This window comes from Saccopteryx bilineata, chromosome 7 (genome assembly GCF_036850765.1).
Source record: "Saccopteryx bilineata isolate mSacBil1 chromosome 7, mSacBil1_pri_phased_curated, whole genome shotgun sequence".
Taxonomy (NCBI): Eukaryota; Metazoa; Chordata; class Mammalia; order Chiroptera; family Emballonuridae; genus Saccopteryx; species Saccopteryx bilineata.
In genome coordinates this window covers 16,958,248-16,967,715 of record NC_089496.1, presented here as the reverse complement: position 1 = coordinate 16,967,715, position 9,468 = coordinate 16,958,248, and the positions used below count along the sequence as shown (strand labels likewise).

The 9,468-nt window shown below is 43.4% G+C and overlaps 2 pseudogenes; both read left to right on the top strand.

Moving 5' to 3' along the window:
• Positions 1 to 1,476: 1,476 nt before the first annotated feature.
• Positions 1,477 to 1,944, top strand: LOC136310767 (large ribosomal subunit protein eL24-like; annotated as a pseudogene).
• A 4,626-nt stretch (positions 1,945 to 6,570) lies between these two features.
• On the top strand, positions 6,571 to 6,650 carry LOC136311292 (U2 spliceosomal RNA; annotated as a pseudogene).
• Positions 6,651 to 9,468: the final 2,818 nt, after the last annotated feature.

Genomic DNA, 9,468 nt, shown 5'->3' with positions numbered 1-9,468 from the left:
TAGGGGACAAATTTTATAGGGTAAAGTAGAATCTTGAGCTAAGTGGGTGTTGAATCAAAAGTCCTGGTATGTCTGGAATGCTCCTCCTTGGGGCAGCTTGCCAGCTTCTTGGAATTTCTCTGTCTCAGGGGCGATAGTCCAGTGAGTAAGGGTGAGGTCTGACAGATAAGTGGAACATCAAAAGGGCAGTTGGAATTCCTGGTAAATTCATGTATCTATCACAAACAAGGAAGTCTCTGATACAAAGTCACTTATCTGAGGCATAATGGGATTCCTCATGAGAGTGCATCACCCCACATCATGCAATCAGTCAAGGGTGCGGGGAAAAGCTTAGTCTTAAAACTAAGCCTTGGTTATAACCACCCTGCCTGCTTACAGCCTGTCTCTTCAGCCTAATGCAAACTATAAGCAAGCAAACATATATCATATTTAAAAACTTATTTGGCCAACAGTGTCCAAGCATGTAATAGAAGCTCAATAAATGGTTAGGAGTTAGCTGTTGATGAGAATATTAATCTGTTTTAAAACAGAGGCAGTGGAGGAGAAAGAGAAACAACACTAAAATATCCAATATATAACACATACGCTTCTCGGCCTTTTGGCTAAGATCAAGTGCAATATATAACACATAGGAAAAATAAACATGGGGACATTTTTATATACAGGACCAAACAAAGACTCCAGAGGGATTCAGGGGTCAGAAGCACCCAAGTACTTTCTTCAGGTAACTGGGTTCTTGGGGAGCTCAGGAGCTAGTGATGTTAGGCATCAAAGTCCATGTCTATCAATGCAAGATATCCTCCGATATCTCTTAGATATATCAGAAGAAATAAATTTTACCCGTGATTGCTAAGCAGTGCTGGAATTAGGTGGAAATGCATAAGAAAACTGGAATTTACTAATCTCATTGATCTGGAAATCCTGACTCATACCTGGGTTCCATAGAGCCTGTTATGCTGCTTACACACTGTACACTGATGAAACAAATATGGTCCACAGCCTGTTGAGAAACTACACTAAACCAGAAAGAGGCATTTGGAGCCTTGGGATTAAAGAACAGAAGTTTGAATCCAAATCTTTAAATTTTTAGACTAATTATTTTTCCTTCCTAGCATTTTGCATCTTCTGTATTTTCTAAGATCTATTAAATAGCCATTTACCTTAAACATTAAAATAAGACAAGTAGGGTGGAGTGGAGTGGCTGCCAGTGATGATTGGTGTGCTCTGAGAGCAGCCAGCAGCATGACAGAGTGGGCCAGGGACCACTTACATTTGAGACAGACAATGGAACAGCATGTACCAGAGGTGAAAGTCTGGGTCAAATGTAGGACAGGATCCCAGAGCAACCAAGAGCGTCAGGTGTACCCAAGGAAATCCCAGCAGCAATGAGCACCTGTGGTGGACTTACACCAAGAGTTGGTTAAAGCAGTTTGGGGAGCTCTTTGTTATCTTTCCTTCTTTCTGGCAGCTGCAGCCATGAAGGTCAAGCTATGCAGTTTCAGTGGGTACAAGATCTATCCTGAACATGCAAGTGCTCTTCCAGGACCAATGGGAAGGTTTTCCAATTTCTTAATGCAAAATGCAAGTTGGCATTTCTTTCCAAGAGGAATCCTTGACAAATAAATTGGACTGTTCTTTACAGAAGAAAGCACAAAGGGACACTCAGAAGAAATTCAAAAGAAAAAAACCTGCCACGCAGTCAAATTCCAGAGGGCCATCACTGGTGCATCTCTTGCTGATATAATGGCTAAGAGGAATCAGAAACCTAAGTTTGGAAAGCTCAATAAGAATAAGCCATCAGGCTATCAAAGAAGCAGAAAAGCTAAGCAAGCATCTTAAAAGACAGCAGTGGCTGCTGCTAAGGCTCCCACAAAGGCAGCATCCAAGCAAAAGATGGTGAAGCTTGTGAAGGTTTCTGCTTCCCATGTTGGTGGAAAATGCTAAGTTAGCAGATCAGATTTTAAAATAAAGACATGATTTGATTTTAGCTGATTTCAAGTGAAAAACCAGCTGACAATATAATAAAAAACCTTATCTATGAAAAAAAAAAAAGACAAGTAGTTCTAAGGGTTTGCAATTATAGGCACTAGCAGAATACAAAAAAATTTAACATGCTTCCAGACTTCAGAATTGGCATGAATGGGCTCAGTAAAATGGGGCCAAAGACGAGAATCATACCTAGGCTTTTTTCCCCCCAGCTACTCTTTAACATTCTTCACATTACTCAAATAGCAGAGTGTGACACCTGAGTTAAGATTGATTACTGTGTTGTTGTTGCTTTTTTTTTTTTAAGATTTTATTTACTGATTTATTAGAGAGAGGATGAGAAAGGGGGTGCAGGAGTAGCAGGAAGCATCAACTCCTGGTAGTTGCTTCTTGTATGTGCCTTGATGGGGGTTTTGAACTGGTGACCTCAGCATTCAGGTCAATACTTCATCAACTGCACCACCACAGGTCAGGCAGGTCAGGCACTTTTTTTTTAATTGATTAATTTTAGAGAGAGAGAGGGAGAGAGAAGCATTGACTTGCTGTTCCACTTAATTGTGCATTCACTGGTCACTTCCTGTAGATGTTCTGACCCAGGATTTAACCTGCAACCTTGATGTTTCAGGATGACACTCTAACCAACTCAGCTAACTGGCCAACCAGATTGATTACTGTCTTGAACCATGTTTAGTATTGACTGGGTTTATATACATTCAGAAAATAGCTAGCAGTTATTGAGCTCCTACTATGTGCAGGGCTTCCACAGTATGTATACTAATTAGCTCGTTTAGTCCTAAGAGAAACTCTATACTGTTCACATACTCATCATCCTCATTTTACAGATGAAGAAACGGAAATTTAGAGATTAAGGAGCCAGTTCAAGGTCACAGCCTAGTGTCATGGGCAAGTGCAGAGAAGAGTCTCTTTGGATGTCTAGAAAAGAAGAAAGATCAATCACACTGGGAAGGTGGACTGAAATTTACATTTTATCTTGTAGTTAACAGCTTTGCAAGGTAAACTGTGATTTTGTCATTCAAAAAGTAATACACCAGAGGGCGCCAAATACACAACCTGTGACTTTAAAACTTAAAAAAAAAAAATTTTTTTTTTTTCCATTGATTTGAGAGAGAGAGAAGCATCAACTTGTTTCATTTAGTTGTACATGCATTCGTTGCTTCTCCTATGTACCCTGACCAGGGATCAAACACGCAACTTCCCCACGCTGGGGAAGATGCTCTATCCATTGAGCCACCCTGCCAGGGCCAAAACTGTTTTGATAATGTGGTTCCCACAGTGATATGAGACATATAATCAGTAATGGATTCAAGCCAAAGGGCCCTCCCAAAAAGAGTATGATGTAGTTTATAATTAAGAGGCTATATTTCTATCTCTTCAATTAAAAAAAAAACCTCATGCTTTATATTGAGCAACTCATAATTAGTCTCTACTCGATACTGACTGTTATTAAAAGAGCCTTTCAGGTAGGTATTTAATTTCCCTTTGCACTGCCTGCAGAGTGGCAAAGGGAGAGGGTAAAGTAACCTGGATGAAAATACATTTTTAAAAATTGCACTGAGATATATTTTATCTCTATTTTTTTTTTTTTTTTGTATCTTTCTGAAGCTGGAAACGGGGAGAGACAGTCAGACAGACTCCCACCAGACCAGGATCCACCCGGCACGCCCACCAGGGGGCGACGCTCTGCCCCTCCGGGGCTTCGCTCTGTCGCGACCAGAGCCACTCTAGCGCCTGGGGCAGAGGCCAAGGAGCCATCCCCAGCGCCCAGGCCATCTTTGCTCCAATGGAGCCTTGGCTGCGGGAGGGGAAGAGAGAGACAGAGAGGAAGGAAAGGGGGAGGGGTGGAGAAGCAGATGGGTGCTTCTCCTGTGTGCCCTGGCCGGGAATCGAACCCAGGACTTCTGCACGCCAGACCGATGCTCTACCACTGAGCCAACCGGCCAGGGCCTTTTTAAAATTTATTTAACAAAATAAAACATGAATGTGTTTTTAAATTATTTTTATTTATTTATTCATTTTAGAGGAGAGAGAGAGAGAGAGAGAGAGAGAGAGAGAGAGAGAAAGAGAAGGGGGGAGGAGCAGGAAGCTTCAACTCCCATATGTGCCTTGACCAGGCAAGCCCAGGGTTTTGAACTGGCAACCTCAGCGTTCCAAGTCGACGCTTTATCCACTGCACCACCACAGGTCAGGCCATGAATGCGTTTTTAAAAGAAAAAAACCTTACATCCAAGAGTTTAAAATTAAAAGGAACATGACCTCATCCTCAATCTTAAATTTAAGAGGCAACAACTTTTACAGGTATATTTGTTTCTATTGATTTATCAAACTGACTCTGTTTTCTCTATGAAAACTGTGGAATTAGCTAACAGAATACCCATCTCTTTGTGACATTGTAAAAAGAAGTCACAAGGACAGTTTATAAAATAATTTTTATTTTTATTTTTTCTACTATTACAAGAGCAATATATCATCATTTTAGAACATTTAAAAAATAGAGAAGAAATTAAAAATTTTTTTTTTTTACAGAGACAGAGTCAGAGAGAGGGATAGACAGGGACAGACAGACAGGAACGATGAGAGATGAGAAGCATCAATCATCAGTTTTTCGTTGTGCGTTGCGACACCTTAGTTGTTCATTTATTGCTTTCTCATATGGGCCTTGACCGTTGGCCTTCAGCAGACCAAGTAACCCCTTGCTGGAGCCAGCGACCTTGGGCTCAAGCTGGTGAGCTTTGCTCAAACCAGATGAGCCCGCGCTCAAGCTGGTGACCTCGGGGTCTCGAACTTGGGTCCTTCCTCATCCCAGTCCGACGCTCTATCCACTGCACCACCGCCTGGTCAGGCGAAATTAACAATTTGATGCATATCCTTACACATGAATTTTTTTACACTATATGTATTTTATTAACATATGTGATGCTCATCTTTTCATGTCATTAAATATTCTCCCATTTCCTTTTTGGTTTGGTTTTTATTTATTTATTTTTGAGAGAGGCAGGTAGAGAGAGACAGGAGCACAAAGCTTCTCCTGTATGTGCCTAAACTGGGCAACTGAACCAGCAACCTCCACACTCTGGGACGACACTCCAATCAACTGAGCTATCTGGCCAGGGCTCAATTTTTTTATTTTTTTATTTATTGATTGACATGGAGAGAGACAGAGAGAGAAAAGGAAAGAGGGGAGGGGGAAGGGAAGAATTCATTTGTTGTTCCACTCAGTCAGTCGTGCATTCATTGGTTGCTTCCCATGTGTGCCTTGATGGGGGATTGAATCTGTAACCCTTCTGTTTTGGGACAATGCACTTAACTGACTAAGCTAACCAACCGGCCAGGGCCGGTTTATTATTTATTGTAGTATAACTTACATAAAAGTTAACTGTTGTTAGGTATAAGGAACTTCCAGATCTTCAATCGGTGTTGGGATCAGAGAGTTTCACTGTACAGTGAGAATTGTGTTTGATGGTATCATTCAGTCTCAGTGTGTGAAGGCACAAGAATTTAGAACCTGCAGGGATTGCACAAGTCAACAGAAACTTAGGTGAATAGTCTGGAAAGAAAAAGTTTCAATTGTTCCTCAGCATTTCAAGACTCAGTGGAACATGAATGAGTCAGTCATGATTTTGGAGTTTGTTTATTTTTTGTTGGAAGATACTCTTTCATATTTGAGAGAGACAGAGAGAGGGAGAGAGAGAGAGAGACATCAACTTGTTGCTTCATTATGTTGTAAGGTATCAAAATTGCAGAATTAATATTAATATTTTAGGAAGCTTAAAGAACATTTTATTAATTTGGGCTAGGTGCAGAGAGATTTTGTAATTGTGATTTCTATGCTTGTGTGATTAGCATAAAATCAGGATGGCCGATGACATTGTATTGTAAATGCAGAGGGGAAGGAGAGTTGGATTCTCTGACCTCCCCCACACCTTTGAGGAAGCGAGTGAATAGCTAGCCAGATGCAAGAAGAGAAAAAATTAAATTAAATCTTTTCTTATATTGATGGGCCATTTACAGGCATTTGTCCCCATGGAAACTACCCCCCTTCCTGAAACCATGTAGTTAATGTGTGTATGTGTGTGTGTGTGTGTGTGTGTATATATATATATATATATTTCTGAACAAAAGAATGGCAGCTGAACACCAGAAAATATAGGAATATCTTTTAATATGTAGAGTGACACTTTTACTATTATGTTACCTTGTAAGTTTTAATGTGTGGAAACGTTTCTTATGAATCCTATAGACAAGTGTTATAAACTTTCTAATGAATTGTGTCCCATCCCTCACCTCATCCTTTTCCCAAACCTGTATAGGTGAAAACAAAGGTTATAAGCGTATGCCATGATGTCAAGCTTTCCCCCTGCCCATGTATAAGTAAGGGTATATAACCAGCCCCAAGAATATTAAAGAGACACATGATTTGGGACTGCTGCCCTGTCTAAGATATATGCATTTGGCATATTTAATAAATTTCCTCCTTTAATAAAACTTTTCGATATTCATCTGGACTGGGTGTCTCTATGTGAACTCGATGAAATGAGGTACAGTGCCTTTCAGAATCTGGGGTGCATCGCTTCTCGGCCTTTTGGCTAAGATCAAGTGCAGAATCTGGGGTGCAGTACTTTATAACAATTACAATTATACCCTGATTGCTTCTCCTAGACCTGAGATCGGACTGGTGACCTCTGGCTCAAGTTGAGCGAGTGACCCCCTGCTCAAGCCAGTGACCTTGGGCTCAAGTGGTGACCTTTGTGCTCATACCAGTGACCCACACTCAAGCAGGGTCCTCGGGTTTCCAACCAGAGACCTCAGCATTCTGGGTTGAAGCTCTATTCACTGTGCTACCACTGGCCAGGCTCTTGTTTCTTTATTATTCCCTTATAAATTACCACAAGAAGCAAAGACAAGTACTACTACAGTCATCAGTGCAGCTAAAAACAAAAACAAAACACTTCTCCCATAAGCCCTCTCTGCCCCCTTTAACTGGTTCCAAACTGTGAAGAACAAGCTTTTGGAAAACTTTATGGTCTTCTGTGAGGCAGCAACCTAAAAGGAACTTGGGCCCTGGCCTAGTACCTCAGTTGGTTAGAAAGATCGACCTGATATGCCAAGCTTGTGGATTTGAACCTAAACCCTGGTCAGGGTACATACAAGAATTACCAATGAATGATGAATAAATGGAAGAACAAATTGATGTTTCCCTCTCTCCCTTCCTGCCTCTCTAAAATAAATAAAATAAAATAAATCCGGGAAGAGGCTAATCTACCTCTTTAATGCCTTTGAAATAAAATAGCACAAAACTTAGGTGTATCTACTGTCTCAACAGGAAACTCATCCAGTACAGAGATCTGCAAAAAAGGGGCGAGACAAGTTCAATAAAAGCATAAAATTCCTTAGAAATTAGGAGCCTCGGAGATAGCAAACATGCTCAAGACACATCAAACAGCAGCTCATTTAAGGGGGAGACAACCATTCCTATGGAGATGGAGAATCAGAAACACCTTCCATACCCAACCCAGAATGACACTGAGCAAACAGATGCTCAATAACCCTCACAGCTTTTCCTTCATTTTGAGGCCAGGTACTGCTCTATGCCAGGTATTTTCCTAAGGTGTTCACGTGCATTACCTCAGTTGATCCATTAACAAAGAGGTTCAAGACAGTTAACTTTTTCAGTTATGAACACAGCTGTTAAGTGGTGGGGGAGTCAGAATACAAATACTGGTCAGTCTCAGGCGGGCAAGTACTGCTGCCTTCCCCAAAAGAGGACCACGCACCCTCAGCGGACCTTCCCGCCGGCGCGCAGGGCAGTGAGCACACTGGTCAGTCTCAGGCAGGCCAGCAAGGCTCTGCCTCCCCTGGCAGAGCATGACGCATGCTCAGCAGTCACTTCCGCTGGCGCGCAGGGCAGGGAGCACCGGCTGCTGCCAGCACTTCCGGAAGATGGCGGCCGCGCCGGGCTCTGTGGTCTAGCGGAGTGTCTCAGTCAGGGAGGTCTGAAGTGGCAGTGTACTGTTTTGAGAGAAAATGAAGAGCGGGTGGAATGAAATGAAGCCCTAAAGACCAAAAAGCCAAAGCGCGGGGCCCGGGAGAGTGCTGGGCGGGACGGGGGCGCAGAGGCCCTCGTGCGCGGGGCCGCTGCGGGTCCTGCGGCGCGTCTCTCCAAGCGGGTCTTTGCGCTCCTCTGACCTTGGCGTCCCCCGGCCTTAGGGTCTTCCGGCCTCTGCAGAGGCGAGCGGTTTCCCGACCCCAGCCCCACCCCGGAGCGCGGGCGGCTCCGCGCTGCTCGGCGCTGGCCCGCCGGCTGCCGGACGCGGGGACGCGAGGCCCCCACTCACCCCGCACTCGCCCAGCCTTGAGCTGGCATCCTCCGCGCCGCCTCCGCAGCTCGCTCCCGGGCTGGGAGCCGAGGTCCGGCCGGCTCAGCGGAGCTCGGAGGGTAAAGCACGACTGCGCCGTGGGAGTGCGAGGACACCGCGACCAGGTTTCACTTTAGTGTAGAGGGGCTGGCGGGCTCTTCATGGGATCTTGGCTACGTACATAGTTTTGACATACCATAGATAATAAAAGGGCCTATTTCCACAAAACGTTTAAACTCTCCTCTTAATCAGACTGTTTTAAGAGGGCCGAAGTCTCTCCGTGTTTCTTACTAGAGTGAGATTCCTCAGTGTGGCTTTTCCCAGTACCCATTTTTAAACATCCTTTTAAATGTTTGTTTTATTGATTTTAGAGAGAGAGGAGAGAGAGACAGGAACGTGGATCTGCTCCAGTATGTGCTCTGACAGATTGAACTTGCAACCTCTGTGCTTCCAGAGGATGCTCTAACCCAGTGGGGCCCTTTTTTGGGCCACAGACCGGTTTAATGTCAGAAAATATTTTCACGGACCGGCCTTTAGGGTGGGACGGATAAATGTATCACGTGACCGAGACAGGCGTCAAGAGCGAGTCTTAGATGTAACAGGGAATCTGGTCATTTAAAAAAAATAAAACATCGTTCAAACTTAAATATAAATAAAACGGAAATAATGTAAGTTACTTATTCTTTCTCTGCAACCGGTACCGGTCCGCGGCCCAGGGGTTGGGGACCACTGCTCTAACCAACCGAGCTATCCGGCCAGGACAAAAACATTCTGACAAGGAATTTGTAGGCTTTAGGGGGCTGGGCTGTCAAAAGGTCTATGACACAAAAGTAGTTAAGATTATCTCTGGCCTGACCTGTGGTGGTGCAGTGGATAAAGTGTTGACCTAGAAATGCTGAGGTCGCTGGTTCAAAACCCTGGGCTTGCCTGGTCAAGGCACATATGGGAGTTGATGCTTTCTGCCCCTCTCCCTTTTCTCTCTCTCTCAAAAAACTGAATAAAATTAAAAAAAATTATCTCTCTATTTAGGGATGAGGGCAGCATCTCTGGAAGTAATATTACCATCATTTAAGCTTATTTTCTGGGAGCTTGAAACAACCAAAGTTTA